The 21,965-nt window shown below is 46.1% G+C and overlaps 1 long non-coding RNA gene across 1 annotated transcript in view; it reads left to right on the top strand.

Annotated features, from left to right (window-relative positions):
- LOC133236674 (uncharacterized) overlaps nucleotides 1-15,026 on the top strand; it is a 57,564-nt gene extending 42,538 nt beyond the window's left edge. The window contains exons 3-4 of the long non-coding RNA XR_009732978.1: nucleotides 9,892-10,080; nucleotides 10,719-15,026. This is a non-coding gene — a long non-coding RNA (uncharacterized LOC133236674). The remainder of the gene's footprint in view (nucleotides 1-9,891; nucleotides 10,081-10,718) is intronic.
- The last annotated feature ends 6,939 nt before the right edge of the window (nucleotides 15,027-21,965 follow it).

Genomic DNA, 21,965 nt, shown 5'->3' with positions numbered 1-21,965 from the left:
GGTGCTGGAGAAGATTCTTGAGAGTCCCTTGGATAGCAAGGAGATCAAACCAGTAAGTCCTAAAGGAAATCAACTCTGAATATTCATTGGAAGAACTGATGCTGAAGCTCCAGTACTTTGGCCACCTGATATGAAGAGCTGACTTGTTGGAAAAGACCCTGATACTGGAAAAGATTGAAGGCAAAAAGAGAAGGGGGCAGCAGAGGAAGAGATGGTTAGACAGCATCTCTGATTCAACAGACATGAATTTGAGCAAACTTCAGGAGGTAGTGGAGGACAGGAGCCTGGTGTGCTGCAGTCCCTAAGGTCACAAAGAGTCAGGCACGACTTAGTGACTGAACAGCAACAACAAATTACTGGACTTCTTATCCCTTAGTTCTTCACCTCATTAAGCAAGGAGCATAATGCTTACCTCATAGAGTTATTAAGAGACTGGATAGGAAAATACATGCATGTTATTAGCACACGTACTGTACACTCTTAACTATATTAAGAATAAAATGAGAGTTGCTTTTATTAGACATTAATACATTAGACAATAATGTGTTAGATCATACTCCAGAGAATTTTGGAATTTTACTTAGAAATGTGTGTGAAAGCTCCCAGAAACATTTCCTTGGATGTTTTTCCCACTAAATAAAAACGTTAGCTTATGATGAAGAAAAAGAAATGGGTCCCCTGGACTCACATCTCTCACCCTTCCAAAAGATTATTTTCACTTCCCACTCCCATCTTTGTCTCCCATTCTCACCTCATTCTTACCTCCCAAAGAGAGGAGAGGTTCTCAGATTCCAATTTCACACAATCAAGATGCAGCACTCTATCTTACGTATCATTGACATCTGGTTACTTCACGATGGCTTCAGGCCTTACATGGGAAAGCTGGGAACCTTAGTACCCGTTCACAGAGCAGGTGAAACGTGCCCGTCTCAGGTGGTTTTGGGTGTCAGGGCCAGTGCCAATCTGATGACACTCAAGGTGCATGAACACAGCCAATCAAAGAAGTTCCTACGAAGGAGGTACGCTTCCAGGATTCGAGCTGTGTCCTGAGCTATCCTGTGTCCTCCTCTGACCCTCTCCCCAAGACAGGAGTTGGACAGCAGCTTGTTTAATTACCACCTTTCATAGCTCAGGGATCTGTGTGACGCTGCAGAGATTGCTTACTTTTCCAGATTGCAGTCAGACGGACCTGGGAGTGGAGCTGCCCAGCGCTCACAGCTCTCCCACATGACCGAGACCAGCCCAGCTGCCAGACTGGCCTTTTTACTTGGGTCCCAATTCAGGCCAGGTTTGGTGCACTGCTGACATAGCAGGCATTGCCCTGTGGTCTTCTTTGTCTTCTCCTAATGACCCCAGCACGTCCTGTCTGGGCTACTCACTGACGCATGCACAGAACAGACCTCAGTGCTTGAGCTCTCTGAGGTCAAGCAGACCTGAGTTCAAGTCCTGCCTTTCTGACCACATGACCTTGGGCCAGTGCAGACCTCTCGGTCTCTGTTTCAATGGAATCAGTCTAATAACAGCGCTTGTCTTTGTCTTCCTAAAGTTTTGATGAGATAATGTATGTCAAATGCTTACCAAAGGCCTAGGACTTATTGCGTATCAACCACTGTTCTTACTGTATTCACTAATTACAAGAATTCTTTGTATTGTTCTCCAGTTGTTCCCTATAGGTAAAACCTTGAGTCCCCGTTTATGTGAGGGTGAAGCAGTTTGCATGTTCTTTTTATTGGTATATACCCTGCTGTACCTTGGGTGGTTTGGGAGTTAGGAGCACCATCAGTAACAGCTGAATCAGTGACTATCGGTGATTTGATCCACCTCCTGACAGGATATGCCTTCTGGGCTTTTCCACATATAATTTGTGTATATACAATGAGCAGGTGATCTGACCTCATTGCCCTTATACTGCAGTGCTCTTCCCCAAAAACTTTTTTGGAGACATGTTCTCTACAAGCAGGTGAAATATTGAGATGTGTGGCTGGTTCATATTACACTTGTATTTTTAAAAAGTTATGGTACATGGAACTCTGCTCAATGTTATGTGGTAGCCTGGGTGAGAGAGGAGCTTGAGAGAGTACAGACACATGTATATGTATGGCCAAGTCCCTTCACCGTTTGCCTGAAACTATCACAACATTATTAATTGACTATATCCCAATACAAAATAAGAAGTAAGAAAAATAAATAAAAATAAAAATACGGCTTTTCAGTAAGCCCAGCTAAAACCTGGTGGGGTATCAGTTGCTGTCTTCCTTTTTGAAAGAGGACAAGGGCTCAAGGCGTTACTTAGCAGATTGCAAAGACTTGTTTTTTAATCCTTGTAACTAGTTCAGTTACAGTGTATTCATCACAGTGAAAACGATGCTCAGCGCCCCTGGAGGGAACACAGGGAATTGGTGACAGGAAGGTGCAGGCCAGCTGGATCCATGCAAGAAGCGTCCTCAGGTGACCCAGGCTTTTTCATGAGGAAACAAGAGTGTCATCAGTGCTGAAAACCCCGGAAGGTGACACGATTCTTGCCAGGTTATGAAATGACTGGAGTGGAGGCCTCAGGGAGAGTTCCCAGGGCTGCTGGTGAATAGTAATGCTTGTCCTGTCCAAGACCCGCCGTGAACCTGCTCCTGCACACAGAGAAGGGCTCCCGTGAGCAGGGTCAAGGCAAGCCAGTGTGCCCGAGCAGAGCTTCCTGTTTCACTGCTGTCAAATGAGAACAAAGCCGTGACCCCACAGCCTGCCAGCCCTGCCAGTGCTGCTTGTAACCCTGCGGAGACGTGCTTGGGGCCATTTCTGCAGGCTTTTCACATCGTTTTGTAAGGGGCTGGCGTGAGGGTGAAGGGACAGAGTGTACAGCCACTTCTCTGCCATCTCTTCCACATCACGGGCCCCCGGGGACATGCCAGAGACCAAGACAGAGAACCCCAAGTGACAAACAGAATGCCAGGCGATTCCCAGAACCTGTTTTCTTCTGTCCAACCTTCACCCGGGTCTTGAAGACAGAACGGTTCCTGAGCACCCTTGTCTATTCGAATTCTCTAGGATTTCAGTTGTCACTTTTCACTAGAGCCTCTTGTATTACGTATGAGGCTAAATTAAAAAGTGAGATAGGCAAGAGTGTATAGTGTTTTAATGTCTTTTTTTGCATTCAGTAACAATTTCATTTCTATTCTGAGCCCCCATTCAGCCAAGTGGTAAAAACCTACCCTTGGTCCAGTCAGGGTCCTCCACCTCAAGGCTGCATCTGTTCTCTGGGAGGCATGCGGTGCTGAAATGGGGGGTCTGGGAGCAGGAGGGCTGGCTTAGCCTGGGTCTTATCTCTCGCCTCTGCTGAGAGGCCCTTCTTCCTCCTGTGGTCTCTTTTGGGACTCCTTTGCTTCTGATACCGAAACCTCTTAGGGTTCTCTCTCTGTCTCTCTCCCCTTCCTTTCCCCTCCCTCCTTCCCCTCCTGCTCCCTCCCTCCCTTTCTCCTCCCTTCCCCTCTCCCCTTCCTTTCTCCTCTCCCCTTCCTTTCTCCTCCCCTTCCCCTCCCCTTCCCCTCCCCCCTTCTTCCCTCTCCCCCACCCCACCCCATTTCTGCCCTCTCCACCACTCTTAGGAGCACTGAAAACATATCACCTGTGTGATCCACACTCAAGGAGGACTTCTGAGCTGCCTCAGGCCCACCCACGAAGACACACTTCACAGACACTTTTTCCACTCCTCACCCTGCCGGGCCTGGTGGAATCGGGCGGAAGAGGAGGTGGGAGCTGCAGGTCGTGGGGCTTGGCCCAGGGGCACCGTCATCTCAGGAACTCAGGGGTTTCTGTCACTCCTTACTCTTCCTTTCTGACTTGGCTGGGTGAAACTCAACAGCATCTCAGCTTTCTTTCCTTCCCTTTCAGCTTTTTTCTTCCTCATTCTTCCAGCCCAGAGAATCTTTGTTTCGCCCCAGGGTGGAGAACATTTGCTTCTATATCAAGTATTTTTAGTGCCCCCGCGTCCAAGCTTGTACTGACTTTCCCTCCCTCTGTGGTCTGGTGCAGTACTGTTATTAACTCGGACAAATGGGACCCCTGCCCAGGCCCTGTGCCTCAAGGAACCCCATGCTTTGCAGTGTCTTCTCTGAACTTTTCTAAATCTTCCTCTGGCCCCTGAAAGGCACATAGGCCCATCTCCGTTTCTCTCCTTTGGACCACTGTCTGACCCTTTCCTCCAGATGCCAGATGTCTACCAGATGCCCAAGGGGCCCTAGACCTTGTACCTATAAGATCAGCCAAGGGCCCCAGGGTTTGGCTCTTTATAGAAGAGTAGGTTGGTGATGAGATCACTTCCACTGGATGGAGCAGTGATTCTTTGTCAGAATTGTATGAGGTTGGACCCTTATTCCAGTGCTGCTGCTGCTGCTGCTGCTAAGTCGCTTCAGTCGTGTCCGACTCTGTGTGACCCCATAGACAGCAGCCCACCAGGCTCCCCCGTCCCTGGGATTCTCCAGGCAAGAACATTGGAGTGGGGTGCCATTTCCTTCTCCAATGCATGAAAGTGAAAAGTGAAAGTGAAGTCGCTCAGTCTCGTCCAACGCTTAGCGACCCCATGGACTGCAGCCCACCAGGCTCCTCCGTCCATGGGACTTTCCAGGCAAGAGTACTGGAGTGGGGTGCCATTGCCTTCTCCGATTCCAGTGCTACTGACAGGATAATTTAGGGTAGCTCCAACTGTTTTTACAGACAGTTCCCTATCCCCTGCAAAAATATCTGCCTGGCACCCTTCATACCATAGGGGAACTTTGTTCTTATATCTCTTTCCTTCACTCAGGCTGTAAGCATAAAATATCAGGCTAATTCTAGAATAAAGGGAATAGTCACAGGGTAACAGAAAACATAGGGAAGAATTACCTCAGCAAATCTACTCTAATATTATGCTGCCATTCTCATGAAAAGTAGCATGCTAATAGTAGATACTTTTTTGAGATTCAGAAGTTGAGTTCTATATTTAGTTCTAGTCCTGACTCTGCTACTAACTACCTATGTGATCTTGGGCAAGGCACTTCAGTTCTCTAGGCCTGTTTCTGTCATTGAAATGAAGTGAATGGATGAGTGGATGGATGGGTGAGTGGGTGGATGGGTGGATGGATAGATGGATGAGTACATGAATGGATGAATGGGTGTGTGGGACCAAGGATGGGTGGATGGATAGACAGTTGAGTACCTGGATGCATGAATGGATGAATGGGTGGGTGGGTAAGTGGGTGGGAAGATGGATAGATGGATTGAGAACCTGAATGAATGGATGAATGAATGGGTGGGTCCAAAGATGGGTGGATGCATGAACAGATGGATGGGTCTGTGAGAATACCTGCCAGACAGACTGAGAAGAGGAAGGAGGAGAGCCGGTGGCTGTCCAGACACTCGGTCTCTATCCAACTCCTGCAGATTTACCGTTTTCCTGGCCATCGTCCTTGCTCCTGCTTTGTTTCAAGAGCAGTTTGAGGTAGTTGAAAAGATTTCACCAAGAGTCAGAAAACCTGAATTTTTCTTCTACACACTTGTGGTGCACTCGGTGACCCTTGGGCAATTCAGAAAGTCTGCACCAATTTCCTAATCAGTAATACAAAGTTAATGCCGCCTCTCCTGTCTGTCCTCTATAGTTTTCTGGGGATCAGATATGATAATGGCTGTGGAAGATGCTCTGCCGTCAGGAAGCCCTCATACAGGGTCATATTCTGTGAGATGTTTACTGAGATTGCTCTCCTCTCCTTACTCCCCTTTACAGCCGCCCAAGGCTGGGCTTCAGTAACCCATACACGGCTTACTGAAAACAGGGTTCCAGGGGATTTCACAGCCCCGGAAAGAAACAGAGTAAGAGAAATCACAAGCTGAGGCTGTGTTACCCTGTGTCCGGGAAAAGGACTTTTTTTTGTCCTTTTATTTTTGTTAAAAATGCTGCAGCCAGAAGGTGTACAGTTATTCCAGGGAGAGTAAAAACCAGGGGTTTATCTTTTTGTGTATGTGCGCGTATCCACCTCAACTAAATGAGGCAGTGGAAAATTTCCAGTGATAGGCTGGACCGGCATCTAAGCATTTGTGGGATGAATCAGCTTATCTATGGAGACACGACAGTGCTGAAAGGTGAAGGGTGAAGTTGTCCTCTTGTTAAACGTGCATATTAAGTTTGTAAGAGAACTGTCACACCTCATCCCTTTACCCAGAGCCAGGCACTCTTGGTGACTTCTTAAATAATCCTTATTTTGTAACATCATAAAATCTTAGCCTCCAGAGAGAGTTAAGTGATCTAGCCTTCTCCTTAGTTTAATGGTTTCGAAGCATGTCCTTGGACCAGCTGCCTCAGAGCATCATCTGGGAGCTCATTAGACATGCAGTTTCTCGGGACTTGCCTGGTGGCCCAGTGCTCCCAGTGCTCCCAGTGCTCCCAGTGCAGGGGACTGGAGTTCAACCCCTGGTCAGGGGACTAGATCCCACATGCCGCGACTGAGTTCCAATTTGATGTTGTTGTTGTTATTTAGTCACTAAGTCATGTTTGACTCTTTGCTACCCCGTGGACTACTGGAAAAACCATAGCTTTAACTATATGAACATTGGTCGGCAAAGTGTTGTCTCTGCTTTTTAATGTGTTATCTAGGTTTGTCATAGCTTTCCTTCCAAGGGGCAAGTGTCTTTTAAAGCTTTCCTTCCAAGGGGCAAGTGTCTTTTAATTTCACCCTATGACTAAAGATCCCAAGTGCCACATCTAAGACCTGGCACAGCCAAATAAATATTAAATAAATATTAAAAAAAGAAGAAGAATGCAATTTCTTGGACTCCTCCTCAGACTTAGTGAATTAGCAACTATTGCTGGGAAGGATCCTAGAGATCTGTGAACAAACCTTCCAAGTGATTCCGATGGACCTGAAATCTGAGACCCAAGGTCCTAATTCATTACCTCCCTAAATGGCATACCTGAAGGATAACAGTGAGAGACTATTTTTTTGGGCTCCAAAATCACTGCAGATGGTGACTGCAGCCAGGAAATTAAAAGATGCTTGCTCCTTGGATGAAAAGGAGACCAACTTAGACAGCATATTAAAAAGCAAGACATTACTTTGCCAACAAAAGTCCATCTAGTCAAGGCTATGGTTTTTCCAGTAGTCATGTACAGATATGACAGTTGGACTATAAAGAAAGCTGAGTGCTGAAGAATTGATGCTTTTGAACTGTGGTATTGAAGAAGACTCTTGAGAGTCCCTTGGACTGCAAGGAGATCAAACCAGTCAATCCTAAAGGAAACCAGTCCTGAATATTCATTGGAAGGACTGATGCTGAAGCTGAAACTCCAATCCTTTGGCCACCTGATGCAAAGAACTGACTCATTTGAAAAGACCCTGATGCTGGGAAAGATTGAAGGCGGGAGGAGAAGGGGACGACAGAGGATGAGATGGTTGGATGGCATCACCGACTAGATGGACATGAGTTTGAGTTAGCTCTGGGAGTTGGTGACGGACAGGGAATCCTGGCGTATTGCAGTCCATGGGGTTGCAAAGAATCGGAAACGACTGAGCGACTGAACTGAACTGAACTGAAGGATAATCTCTGTGGCCTCTACCTGTATATTTCTGGCTATAGAGAGCTCACTGGTTCGCGAAGCATTTGGTGAGAAGCCCTGACAATTAGATATTTCCTCAGTTGTAGTGAGATATTTCTGACTATTTGACTCTTCCACCTGCTGGCATTGTCTCTATGCCCTGAATGCAATTCAGAGTTAGAGCTGACGAGTTCACTGGTAACCGGGCTGATTATTCGCATGGTAGGAGTCGGGGAAGGTGAATACAAGAGGATCAACTGGGAGGGGGGCCAGTGGTTTCCATTTTCCTTTCAACCAAATAAAACAGCAAGATTAAGGGCTGTCCCAGCATTTGTGAGATTATGATAAATATCAGTATTAATAACAATAGTGACAGTAATAATTACCCACGGCTGGATTTGGATGCAGGTCAAGAAACCATCCAAATCAAATTACATTTAAGAAAAATGTGCGTGTTTGGTGCTGGGAACGTTTTCAAAGAGGAAGAAAAATTGATGCTATGAAAAAACATTTCACCTTCTAGTGGGGATAACTGCTCCTTCCCATTCTGAGGAAGTTGTAAAAGAAAGGAATGTCCCAGCAGGATAGAAATATTTAATGGTGAGTTCCCAACCCCCTCTGACTACAGAGAGAGGTGTGTACAGTCATTGAGGCTGGAGGGGGAAATGAACCTTTGCTTGCTTGCTCTTCCATCTCGAATGCTTTGAGTTTTTTGTTTTTGCCTGGTTGCCCATCAATCTCAAATGCTTTGAGTTGGATACCCTTGTTTGGCCAGATTTTGTGAGAGATTTTTTTCTGTTTGTTTCTGATGGGCGCTTGGCACCCAGAGAGGCCAGAGAGAAAGAAAAGAAAGAAAGTGAAGTTACTCAGTCGTGTCAGACTCTTTTCAACCCCATGGACTAGAGCCGACCAGGCTCCTCCATCCTGGAATTTTCCAGGCAAGAATACTGGGGTGGGTTGCCATTTCCTTTTCCAGGGGATCTTCCCAACCCAGGGATCAAACCTAGGTCTCCAGCATTGCAGGCAGATGCTTTACCATCTGAGCCACCAGGGAGGCCCCAGGGCCAGAAAGAGTATGATAGTTTTGGAATCCTCTGGGAGGCAGGGAGGCTGGTAGGGTGGAGGCTCTTTGCCTGAGGGTGAGGCCATGCCCAACAGCTGGGCCTTCCTCCATCTATTGTTGGTCTCTTCTCACTCCAGCGTCTCCCCTCTTAGGACAGACAACAGCGCAGCTTTAAGCCCTGCCAGGACGCTCTCACAAATGATTTTTCCTCCCCCCAATTTGAGCCTGGAGAGTGTTTACTTCCTGTCAACCCCCAGGGACCTGCTGATTTTTCCCATTACTGCAAATTGCTGCTCTCGGGTGCTTTGCATTTGTTATTAAGATGCAATCAGGGTTTTCTAACTGATTAACAGCCTCACCCCGCGGGCCCCCCTGACCCTCACACCTGACTTGGAGGCAATGACAGTGGAAAACAGAGTCCCTGGGCTGCTGGGTTGTCTGTTCTGTCTGGGGCTAATGGGTTGGGGGCAGGCAGCTGGTGGGCGCTCACGGAGGGCAGCGGGGAGGAGAGAAGAGGCGCCTCCGTGGATGCTGTGCTTGCTCGGAAGGGGCCTGGTGCCTTTCAAGTGCCCGGGAATTGCGGCGGGTGTTGGGCTGTGTGACAGGCCTCTGGAATGATGACGGCTGATGGCTGCGACGGCCTGCCCAATGAGGCAGAGGCCGGCCTGAGCCGGGCCTTCCGGACGGGTAAACACAGAGCATCTCTTAAGGCTGAGTGGCAGGATGATGAGCACATGGGTGACGGCCTGCCGGGAATCGTATGTCAGTCAGCAGCTCCGAGACTGCACCCACGGCTGCCACCCAGACACCCCAGCCTCCGTCGCCCCACCTGAGGACCCCCTCTCCTTCCCCACCCACGGCCTCAAAGCTGCCCCGCCCCTTCCTTGGTCCTGTCCGTGCTCAGAGCCAATGAAATGCACATAAGACACGTATCCACACACATGCAGTGGCTTCTGAGCGCACACACAAAGCCACATCCTGGTGCAAAGCTCGCTCTCATGACCCTTTCTCTACCTGCCTGCCTGGTGCTTTTTTTTTTTAAGTGTCTTCCTGGTGGCTCAGACGGTAAAGAATCCACCTGCAATGCAGCAGACCTGGGTTCCATCCCTGGGTTGGGGAGATCCCCTGGAGGAGGGCCTGGCAACCCACTACTCCGATATTCTTGTCTGGAGAATCCCCATGGACAGAGGAGCCAGGCGGGCTACAGTCCGTGCGGTCGCAGAGTTGGACACGACTGAGCAACTAAGCATAGCACAGCCTTTTCATTAAACAGGTGTCTTCGCCCTTGCCCTCACTGAAGGTTCATTGTCGCCTAAGGAAAAAAAAAAGCCTCGAAGATTGTGGACGCAGAAATCTTACTGAAGTCTTACTGAATTGCTGAGAAGTGAAAGGGTGAGAGGCCTGGGGGAGAAGCCCAGCGGGTGTCATGGGGCCAAGCAAAACCTTCCCAACTTGATTACAGGTGAGCAGAGCTGAAGGTCCTTACATGCTGCTCCACACGGGGCAGAGCCGAGCGGGGAGTCTTGTAGCCAGTGGGGTCCTGGTCCTACGTCACCTGGTTTTTCATTAGATCTATTGATTGCGTTGCAGAGAGCAAGAGGGTGTAGGGGGCTAAAGGAGAATGAGAGGGAGGCTGGATCTTCATATCACTGCACGTGCCCAGGCTTCCTAGGTGGTGCAGTGATGAAGAATCCGCCGCCAAGGCAGGAGATGCGGGAGACGATCCCTGGGTCAGGAAGATCCTCTGGAGGAGGAAATGGACACCTACTCCAGTATTCTTGCCTAAATAATCCCACGGGCAGAGAAGCCTGGAGGGCTACAGTCCATGGGGTTGCAGAGTTGGATGCCTGCACACACGTGCCCAGACTCGAAAACAGATGGACAAGACCAAGTTCCATCCCTTGTTATATAAGCTCTAAAGTGACAATAATAAATCTTCATCAGGTTGTTCTGAGGCGAACACAAGGGGTTATATACCAAGTCCACTTTTTTCTTTCTTTTTCTTTTGTTTGGGGAAGTGGGTAGTTAAGGCAACATTTAAAAACATAAAATTATTATTTGTTGTTGTTCAGTCACTCAGTCGTGTCCGACTCTTTGCAGCCCCGTGGACTGCAGCATGCCAGGCTTCCTTGTCCTTCACCATCTCCCGAAGCTTGCTCAAACTCATGTCCATTGAACCGGTGATGACATCCAACCATAAAGACTAAGATGAAACCTTTTTAAAGACCAGGAGGGATTATGGCTGTCTTATCCTCCCGTGGATAAAAGGTTCTGGTATTAAATTCCAGAGTTACATTATCTCATCCTCCTGACTAATTATATTAGTTTTTCCTGCACTCTGCATAGACAGCCAAAAGCTGATAGAAAGGCACAGATGTGGGGGCTTTCCCGGTGGCCCAGTGGTTAAGAATCTGCCTGCCAATGCAGGGCACATGAGTTCAGTCCCTGGTCTGTGAAGATTCCACATGCTGTGGGGCATCTAAGTCCATGTGCCATATCTACCAATCCCCTGCTCTAGAGCCGAAGCTCTGCAATGTGAGAAGCCACCACAGTCAGAAGCCTGTGCACCACAATGAGAGAAGCCCATAGCAGCAACGAAGACCCAAAGCAGCCAAAAATAAATTTTAAAAAAGTCAAAGACTTGATCCAAGATCCTCCCTGAGTGTTCAGGAAACCCTCCTGGATATAGCTTTCAAAGCAGGTTGTAGGAGCAAGGAAAGAGTGATCGGAACGGGCACTGCATCCGGGACTAGGAGGCAGCTCAGAATACGTTTAAGGAGAAGGACAGAGGGTGAGAATTGGGTGATGCAGAGAGAAACTCTATAAGGAAGAGCTCTCTAAGGAGGGTACATGGTTAAATAGTCTACAAATAGGCCACAGACACTGTTCACTTAGGGCAGCTGCATCTCTCAAGTCTTTTCCAGGCTGTGGAGCAGAGGGAAAAGCCCTAGCATGCATGGAAGTAGAGTCCCAATTTATAATTAGAATCCCACAAGAAGATGATGAAACTGAAGCAAAATTTGATGAGATGACAGCTAAGAATTTTCCTAAACTGAAAAAGAGACCAGCCATAGATTCTAGAAGCATATAAACCCCAATGGGATAAATACAAGATATAGATATATTATCTAGATATATTATGATCTGAAACGTGACTGTGAAAACTAAAGGTAGAAATCGTAAAAGTAGCCAGATTTTTAAAAAAAAATTTATTATTTTAAAACATGCAACACTAACCCCAGACTTCTCAACAGCAGGAATGGAAAAAAGGGACATCATTACATATTCTCCTTACATTAAAGGAAAATCAATGATATGATGAATTTTTTTATTCCAATACATTTGATAGATTATAAAAACACATCTTATCAAAATAAATGCAGAGAGAAATAGGAATTCCAGTATCTATTAAAATTGAATCCATTATTAAAAACCTTGCCCTCAGGACAACTCCAGGTCCAGTTTGGAAAATTTTTCTAAACTTTAATAAATAAATGATCTTGGATGACTCTTCCAGAGAATAAGAAAACAAAAGACATTTTAAAACTTGTTTTATAAAGTCAGATGTAAGGAAATGGCTACCCACTCCATTACTCTTGCCTGCAGAATTCCATGGACAGAGGAACCTTGCAGGCTACATCCATGGAGTCTCAAAGAGTCAGACGCAACTGAGCTACTAACGCTTTCACTATAATTTGAAATAATACAAGGACATCACAAGTCAGAAAAATTAAAGATGAATCTCTTTCATGACTGTAGATTTAAAATTCTTAATTAAAATATTTGCAAGTCAAATCCAGTGATGTATAAAAAGTACAAATCAGAACCAATTTGGGTTAATTCCAGAGATATAGGAATGGTTTAATAATCGAAAGACTGCAATTATAATTGAACACATTAATAGTATAAAGGAGAATGATAAATTAGACCTAGGATAATATAGGCAATTTAGAATAATAAAAACAGAATAAAGGAGATGTGGCCATCTCTGTAAATGTAGAAGCATTGGATACAATTCAGTATGCATTCTGAATAAAATTCTTCCTTCTCAAAATAAATACAGAAGTCATTCTCTTAATCTGATAAAGGGCATCTTCAAAAAAATCTACTGCAAACATCATACTTAAAGGTAAAATAATGAAAGCCATCCCTTGAGATTAGGAATGAGAAAAGATACCAGAGTCACCTTCTTTAGTGTTTTATTTGAATTACTAGCAAGAAAAAAGAGATAAAAGCAATGAGGTTTCAAAAGGAAGATACAATATTATTGCTATTGTAGATGACATGATGGTGCATTTAGAAAAATACAAAAGAATTTATAGAAAAATAATTAGAATTATTAAGTAAGTTCAGCCACGCCACTAAATACAATACCAATATACAATAATCAGTTTATTCCTACATACAGTATTTCCTCTTTATCTGCAGCAGATATGTTCCAAGACTTCCAGTGGATGTCAGAACCTTAGACAGTACCAAGCCCTATATGGACTATATTTTTTTCTGATACAGGCAGCATATACGGCATGGATACACTAGAAAAAATGATGATTCTAGGTCCTCAGCAGGATGGATAGGAACAGTGAAAGATTCCATCATGCTACTCAGAATAGTACACAATTTAAAACTTAGGAATTATTTCTAGAATTTACCATTTAATATTTTCAGAATATGGTTGACTGCAGGTTACTGAAACTACAGAAGTTAAACTTTGGGTATGATGGTACAGCAACAATTGTAAAGGAAATAACATCCATACTATTTATAATAGCATCCCCAAATCATCAAGTTCTAAAATAAATACAATGAAAAATGTGCAAGAAAACATTATGAGAGAAATCAAATAAGATCTAAATAAAAGAAGAATAGGCTACATTCATAGATTAGAAGATTCAGTGTTATAAAGACACCAACAGATCAAGATACTCAAGAAATTAAATATCTAGGATATTTAAGATGTATGTTTTGCTTTTTCTCTTTTTTGGGAAAGCAACAGGTTGATTGTAAAATTTGTATGAAAATTCAAAGGATAATAGTCAACTACTCTTTTAATACAAAAATAAAAGTGGAGAGTTTATTATATAAAGAAGTATTGTAAAGCTGCAGACAGTTAAGGGAGCTTACTGTTCATACAAAATAGAAATATCAAGTAGTATATCAGAAGAAAATATTAAAAGTGTACTCATTTATATAAAGTCATACTTGATGACAAAGTTAACACAGTAGTGCATTGGTTAAAAGATTTTTTTTTTCATAATGGTCTGAGTCAATTAGATAGCCATATGTCAAAAGTCTTGATTCTTCTCTTACATGGTATAAAAGATATCAGTTCCAGGAAAATTACAGATCTAAAGGTGAAAGCTAAAGTAATTCGACTTCTAAAAGTGCAAACAGATGACTTCAGGCAATTTGCAACACTAGTTCATCAGACACCCAGATTCTAGCTCCTGCTTTGGGCCTATGTGGATCCCTGGTACATGATGAGTCACTTAGAAATGCTTTGGGCTGCAGGTAATAGAAATCCAAAATGGTACCTTAGGCCCATAGGTATTTGCTTTTTCACTTAAGACATCTGGCGGGAGCTGGAGGCTGGTGTTGGTTCAACCACTCAACTGAATCTTTGGGGAGCCACGTGTTTCCTCTGTTCACTCTGACGTCCTGAGGCGTTGAGTTTTGTCCCTTGTCCTTGCCATCCTGAAGCTGTAAGATGACTTTTGCAGCTCATAGCATCAAAACCACGTACAGGGCAGAAACAACGGGAAGAGATAGCTTGCTTGCTTACTAAGTTGCTTCTGTCGTGTCTGACTCTGTGCGACCCTATGGGCTGTAGCCCACCAGACTCCTGTGTCCATGGGGGTCTCCAGCAAGAATACTGGAATGGGTTGTCATGCCCTCCTCCAGGGGATCATCCCAACCCAGGGATCGAACCCACATCTCTTATGTCTCTGGCTTGGCAGGTGAATTCTTTACCACTGGCGCCACCTGGGAAGCCCATAAGACAGCTTACCTGTCTCATGCAAGCCTTCCCATAACCCAGCTTCGTTCTCATCCTCAGCAAACTTCCTTGGCCAAGACAAGTCACACTGACACCCTTAGATACAAAGGACACTGGAAAGTAAGTAGTAGTTGGTAGTTCAGGATAGCGCTTGCATAGCCAGCCAACAACGGCAGGAGGCAATCGCTCAGAGTAAGAAACAATACCAAAGCTGTTGTATGACCCACCTACAAGTCTGCATAACCAAGAGTGGGTTTACCTGTTCAACTTGTCTATCTTTGGGGACAGATGTGTACTTGACTAATCTTTCTTATGCAGCCTTTGAAACTGCTTGATTTTCCTGTGTTTGCTGTGAAAATTAGGTTTTTCCTTTGGTAAATATAATGATTTCCTAATAAAAGTGCTAAATTATTTCATTGAGTGGTGACTCCAGACACTCCTCCCTGCTACTCGTTTGAACATCAGAGTCAATTCCCCCAGTGTCATCCTAGACAGTTTGACGGAGGAAAGGAATGAGAAACCTCTGTTCAATCAAGTATCTGATTAATACAGGTGCGGTATGCAAATTGCTGACTTTCTAAAGATTCTAGTAAGATAAAAAACATGCTTACAACCATTCTTACAGTGTCATTCTCTTTTTTCTGAATCTCTTAACATCTTCTCTGAACACTACCTGTTTTGCGTGTTAGGATGATATATTTTCAAGACTGTTTTTATTTTTTCCTTCTTTTTCCCCTACCCTAATTGCTTCCCCCCCTGTCTTCTGTGCTTCTCTGGCACTCTTTGCTGACTGTCTAATGTGGGTGAAGCACAAATCCAGCTGAGAAAATGACAGGTTGGGAAATGTTTACATGAGTGTTAAATCTAATCACAATATATGCCCTGATCTGGACATGGCACCTCCCCGTGAACAATAGATATTTATATACAAGATGTTTTTACGACCTAGTTCTTCTATCATTGCTGGTTGAATATTTCCAATCCTCTTGCAGCAAATGCAGTGTCAGGGATTCCAGATTACCCTTCCCAATGTAGTGAGAGGAGATACACTGACAAGCTGTTTCTGTCTTTGTGTCTACCTGTATTTTGTGTGTGCATATATACAGCGTGTATTGTAAATTATTGCTATTTTAATGATTCCTTCAGTCAAAACAGTCCATGACCCTGCTTGCAGCTCTCAGCAAGTTAAAGGTGTGATGTAGTGAAATGCTAAAGGTTTAAGGGAAAACCAAGGATAGAAGAGATGGTTTAAAAAAGTGTAGGATGTGCTAAGTAAGGGAGGAAAGGCAAAGAGCCTGCATACAGGGTTTTAGGGCACAGCTAAGAGAGAAAATTACAGAGAAGGCAATGGCAACCCACTCCAGTACTCTTGCCTGGAAAATCCCATGGACAGAGGAGCCTGGTAGGCTGCAGTCCATGGGGTCACTAGGAGTCAGATGCGACTGACCAACTTCACTTTCACTGTTCACTTTCATGCATTGGAGAAGGAAATGACAACCCACTGCAGTGTTCTTGCCTGGAGAATCCCAGGGATGGGGGAGCCTGGTGGGCTGCCGTCTATGGGGTCGCACAGAGTCGGACACGACTGAAGCGACTTAGCAGCAGCAGCAAGAGAGAAAATTAGACTTTTAAGGTCAGGGTCTGAGAGGTGGGCAGCCTGACTGATGAATCAGGTGGCTGAGGAATCAGAACTCCCCAAACCAAGGGGTTCTGCCTGCAGCCAAGCACCATCTCCTGCATGAAACACCCACCTGAAGCTGAGCTCAAATCTCAGTGGTGACATACAAGAAACAGCCAAGAATGGGGAGCAGGGAGGCAGTTAAAGACAGTGCAAGGCTGCTGGCAAGAAACTCTGCTAGTACACACAGCATCTTTTAAAAAAGTTTTCACAGACACAGTTTAATTGGAGCTTTAGGTTTTTTGCTTTTGTTTTTTGCAAAATGTGTCTTTTTACTTGTTTGCATTTTTAACAATGGCTTTATTGAGATACAGTTCCTATATCATATAATTTATCTGTTTGAAGTGTACAAATCAATGATTTTTGGTGTATTACATTATTAATCTTTTCAAATCATGATGAAATGTATCATGGGCCTACATTCAAACTTGACTCTGCTTTGCTCAAGACCGGTTCACCCAACAAACATCTTCTGCAGGTCAGTTCTTGGCAGGACACTGTTTGTCTCCGCACAGAGCAGGAAGCGGCCTGCCTTTCCAGCCTGTTGTTTTCCTTTCCCTGCCCCTGCGGTGGGTGTGGCCGAGTGGATAGGCACCTGGGTTTTTTCCCCAGACCGCAGGCTTCGGAAGATTCCACTCTTCCACTCCGGCGGATGGTGACTCCACTGTCTTTGGAGCTTGTCACCACTTGTGGCTTTTCCTCCTGCCCCTCGGGGGCGGCAAGCCGCCTTTGATCAAAAGCAGCTCCTCGTGTGGGGAGAGCTGCAGGCAGGGGCGGTGTGTGCGGACGGACGCACCCACGCACCCACGTCGGCGAGCTGGGTGCTGGGCCCTTTGGAGCTCAGGTTCTCGGTGTGTTCTGTCTGCCCTCTACTCGGCTGGCAGCGGCTGTCTGCGGATCTGGCTCAGCCTGCCTGCTGGGCTCTTGCGCAGAAGAAGGGGGAGGCAGTCATCCCCTCGGGGCCCCCTGCCCCTCTGCTCTCCTTGCCCAGCAAATGTGGAGCAAGGTCTTTTAGGACACCTTATGGACAATCCTGCCAACCACCCATTCCTGAGACCAGAGTATAGCGTTAGATCACAGTGGGCTTCCCAGCTGGCACCAGTGATGGAGAATCCACTTGCCAATGTGCCACGGGGCTTCCCAGGTGGCACTGATGATAACCTGCCTGCCAGTGCAGGAGACGTAAGAGATGCGGGTTTGATTCCTAAATAGGGAAGATCCCCTGGAGGAGGAAATGGCAACCCGCTCCAGTATTCTTGCCTGGAAAATTCCATGGACAGAGGAGCCTGGCCGCATCCATGGGGCTGCAAAAGAGTCAGGCACGGTTGAGCCTCACTTACTAGGTCACAGTGTGATAACACAATGATTAGGATAAGGAAGATCCTAGAGCAGGAGTCGGGCTAGGAAACAGATTCTACAGGGGATCTGTGGACCTTTTAAACTTTTGGATTCAACAGCTACTGAACTGGTTGAAGAGCCTCACTCCTTCCTGTTGGCATAATGAGGTGTTTAAAGACCAATGCCTCAGCCCCTTTATCACAAGGGATATTGGATAATACAGCAGGTCCTCTACATGTGAATGAGTTCCATTATGAGAGAGTGTCCATACATCCAATTTGTTCCCAAGTTAGCCTAGGTGCCCAGCTAACACAGTCGGCTACACAATACTGTACTGTAACAGGTTTACAATACTTTTCACACAAATAATACATTTAAAAAACATTGAAAAAATACAGAAAACATTTTTAAAAATTAAAAAATAACATTTTAATCTTACAATACAGTACCTTGAAAAGTACAGCAGTCAGTACAACAGCTGGCCTACAGGGACACGTTGACATCTTTGAAAGCTCGAAACTTGAAGGTTCGTACGTAGGGGACTTACCGTAGGTCAAATTTTCTAATTATTCCGTGCCGCCTCAATTGTGAAGTTCAAGCAAAGCTAGAAACTGGCAGTGAACTGGATTTCTAGTTCTTACACATTTTTTTTTTCACCTCCTTAGTAGGTTGGAAGTGTGAAAGTGTTAGTCAGTCAGTCGTGTCTCACTCTTTGCGACCCTATGGACTGCAGCCTGCCAAGCTCCTCTGTCCATGGAATTCTCCAGGCAAGAATACTGGAGTGGGTTACCGTTCCTTTCTTCAGGGGATCTTCCCAACCCAGGGATCCAACCCAGGTCTCCTGCACTGGAGGCAGATTCTTCACCATCTGAGCCATCAGGGAAGCCTAGTAGGTTGGAAGGATCATTCAAAATCTTTGATAGGATCATCCCATTTAGCCAATTTGTGATAAAGAGGGCAAAAGTTGGAGACAGGGAAATTATTGCCACCAGTAAGATTTGGGTGCTACATGCCTGACCTTGCTCATCTGGACGCAGTGGGGACCACACTTCCTTCTCAGGGAGGTGACATCAGGTGCAAGCACAGCCCATAGGACTCTAACCTCCTGGAGGATGGGACTCCCTTGCGCTGGCCGCAGATCCTTCTAGACGGCCCACCTTCCTCCCTTCCATTCCTCCCTCAAACCACAGGTGGGGCCCTTATCTCCTGGATCAGGACCTGGAGTTTGCTGGGATCCTTCTAATCTCTTCCACATTTCCCCCACTTGGTGGAAGTAGCCGGTTCCAAGAATAAATGACTTCCACACAAAGCCACACCCGGGTGAGGAACCAAAATGAAAGGGGCAAGAAAATGAAAAGATGCAAAGGGTGGGAGGGGAGAGTGAGGGGGTTGCAGGAACAGGATGGACACCCGCCCTCGAAGGGATTAGTGCTCAAGCAGCCCGACTCCTGCGTGCCAAATACCTCTTGCTGTGCCTCTGAGTGGAAAATGCGAAGAACACTATGCTGCAACTCACAGGGCCTTTGAGAAGCTATGCATGACACTCAGAATAGGCCAAGTTTTGCTTTCCGACCAGAGGAGCCTTTTCTGGCCCACAGGGCCATGATAGCCGGCAGAGACGGCAAACCCTCCATGGCCGTGACCTCTAGCTCTGCCCCTCTGTCCCTGTCGAGTGCATTCTGTGTGCTTAAAAAGGCCACGCCTGTTTCTACAAGGAAGGTGAATACAAGGTGTGCGGATAATGAATTATCTATCAATAGGATCTTACATCCGACAGCCTGTTAGCAAAAACGTACCTTTAGGTCTCCATCAAACCACTCAGCTGGATGACTGAGATGTTCTGACTTGACATTGACGGAGTCAGGCTGAGACTTGAATGAAGCATCCGGTGCACTCCCATCTGTTCTTAACTCATTTCTAATTTGGGTTAATCATGCCGTCCTCCAGTCTCGAGCCAGAGAAACCTGGAAGAATCCATAGCTCTCTTCTCTTTCTCACCCCCACCTCCACCCAGGTGGCCACCCCGGCCCACCTCCCTTCCTCCATTCAGGTCCCATCTGTCCACCTTCTTCACTGCTCTCCTCACCTTGATGAAGGAAGCCACATTTCCTGGCTTCTAATCTTTCCTTGCTTTGGTTTAACCTCAAATAGGAAAAGGAGTACATCAAGGCTGTATATTGACACCCTGGTTATTTAACTTATATGCAAAGTACATCATGAGAAACACTGGGCTGGAAGAAGCACAAGCTGGAATCAAGATTGCCGGGAGAAATATCAATAACCAGACCACCTGATCTGCCTCTTGAGAAATTTGTATGCAGGTCAGGAAGCAACAGTTAGAACTGGACATGGAACAACAGACTGGCTCCAAATAGGAAAAGGAGTACGTCAAGGCTGTATATTGTCACCCTGCTTATTTAACTTATATGCAGAGTACATCATGAGAAACGCTGGACTGGAAGAAGCACAAGCTGGAATCAAGATTGCCGGGAGAAATATCAATCACCTCAGATATGCAGATGACACCACCCTTATGGCAGAAAGTGAAGAGGAACTAAAAAGCCTCTTGATGAAAGTGAAAGAGGAGAGTGAAAAAGTTGGCTTAAAGCTCAACATTCAGAAAACGAAGATCATGGCATGCTGTCCCATCACTTCATGGCAAATAGACGGGGAAACAGTGGAAACAGTGTCAGACTTTATTTTGGGGGGCTCCAAAATCACTGCAGATGATGACTGCAGCCATGAAATTAAAAGACACTTATTCCTTGGAAGGAAAGTTATGACCAACCTAGATAGCATGTTCAAAAGCAGAGACATTACTTTGCCAACAAAGGTCCATCTAGTCAAGGCTATGGTTTTTCCTGTGGTCGTGTATGGATGTGAGATTTGGACTGTGAAGAAGGCTGAGCGCCAAAGAATTGATGCTTCTGAACTGTGGTGTTGGAGAAGACTCTTGAGAGTCCCTTGGACTGCAAGGAGATCCAACCAGTCCATTCTGAAGGAGATCAGCCCTGGGATTTCTTTGGGAGGAATGATGCTGAAGATGAAACTCCAGTACTTTGGCCACCTCATGCGAAGAGTTGATTCATTGGAAAAGATTCTGATGCTGGGAGGGATTGGGGGCAGGAGGAGAAGGGGACGACAGAGGATGAGATGGCTGGATGGCATCACTGACTCGATGGATGTGAGTCTGAGTGAACTCCGGGAGTTGGTGATGGACAGGGAGGCCTGGCGTGCTGCGATTCATGGGGTTGCAAAGAGTCGGACACGACTGAGCGACTGAACTGACTGACTGACTCCTTGGAAGGAAAGTTATGACCAACCTAGACAGCATATTAAAAAGCAGAGACATTACTTTGCCAACAACGGTCCATCTAGTCAAGGCTATGGTTTTTCCAGTGGTCATGTATGGATGTGAGAGTTGGACTGTGAGGAAAGCTGAGCAACAAAGAACTGATGCTTTTGAACTGTGGTGTTGGAGAAGACTCTTGAGAGTCCCTTGGACTGCAAGGAGATCCAACCAGTCCATCCTAAAGGAGATCAGTCCTGGGTGTTCATTGGAAGGACTGATGCTAAAGCTGAAACTCCAATCCTTTGGCCACCTCATGCGAAGAGTTGACTCATTGGAAAAGACCCTGATGCTGGGAGGGATTAGGGGCAGGAGGAGAAGGGGATGACAGAGGATGAGATGGCTGGATGGCATCACTGACTCAATGGACATGAGTTTGAGTAAACTCCGGGAGCTGGTGATGGACAGGGAGGCCTGGCATGCTGCAGTTCTTGGGGTCGCAAAGAGTCAGACAAGACTGAGTAACTGAACTGAACTGATCTTGGATTCTGCCAAATCTGGCTTCCTTTCCCCAGATCCAATCACATCGCTCCCATCTCCCCACCTCTACTGGATCCTCCTTGACACCAGAGAAAACTGCCAAGATGGAGGTGAGGGGGTGGGAGGTGGGGGGGTTGTGGTGGGTGTTAGCCTGTCCTGGGGGTGCCCTGGGGCCTGAATGGGCTGTTGCTTTGAGCCTTGATGAGTCCCTTTATTCAACCAAGCGGCAACTTTGATTAAGCTCGTATTATGCTCAGGCAGCGTTCCAGGCCCTTTAGATAACCTTGCTGGACGCAAAGCTCACCCTGGCCCTCCTGGACTTAGTTCACTGTGGACCCGCTTCCATGACTGTCAAGCACGTGGGCAGAGGGATTGGGGCCAGGGTCCTCCTGGGAAAGGCCGCAAAGAGCTGAGCAGGCCCTCGTGGTGTCAGCGATGGGGTGAAGAAGTACAGCTGAGCACGTCTTACACGTGTCGACCCAGTGCTCACTGAACAGAACGCAAGCT

Source organism: Bos javanicus, chromosome 23 (genome assembly GCF_032452875.1).
Source record: "Bos javanicus breed banteng chromosome 23, ARS-OSU_banteng_1.0, whole genome shotgun sequence".
Taxonomy (NCBI): Eukaryota; Metazoa; Chordata; class Mammalia; order Artiodactyla; family Bovidae; genus Bos; species Bos javanicus.
This window is presented reverse-complemented; position numbering and strand designations above follow the sequence as displayed.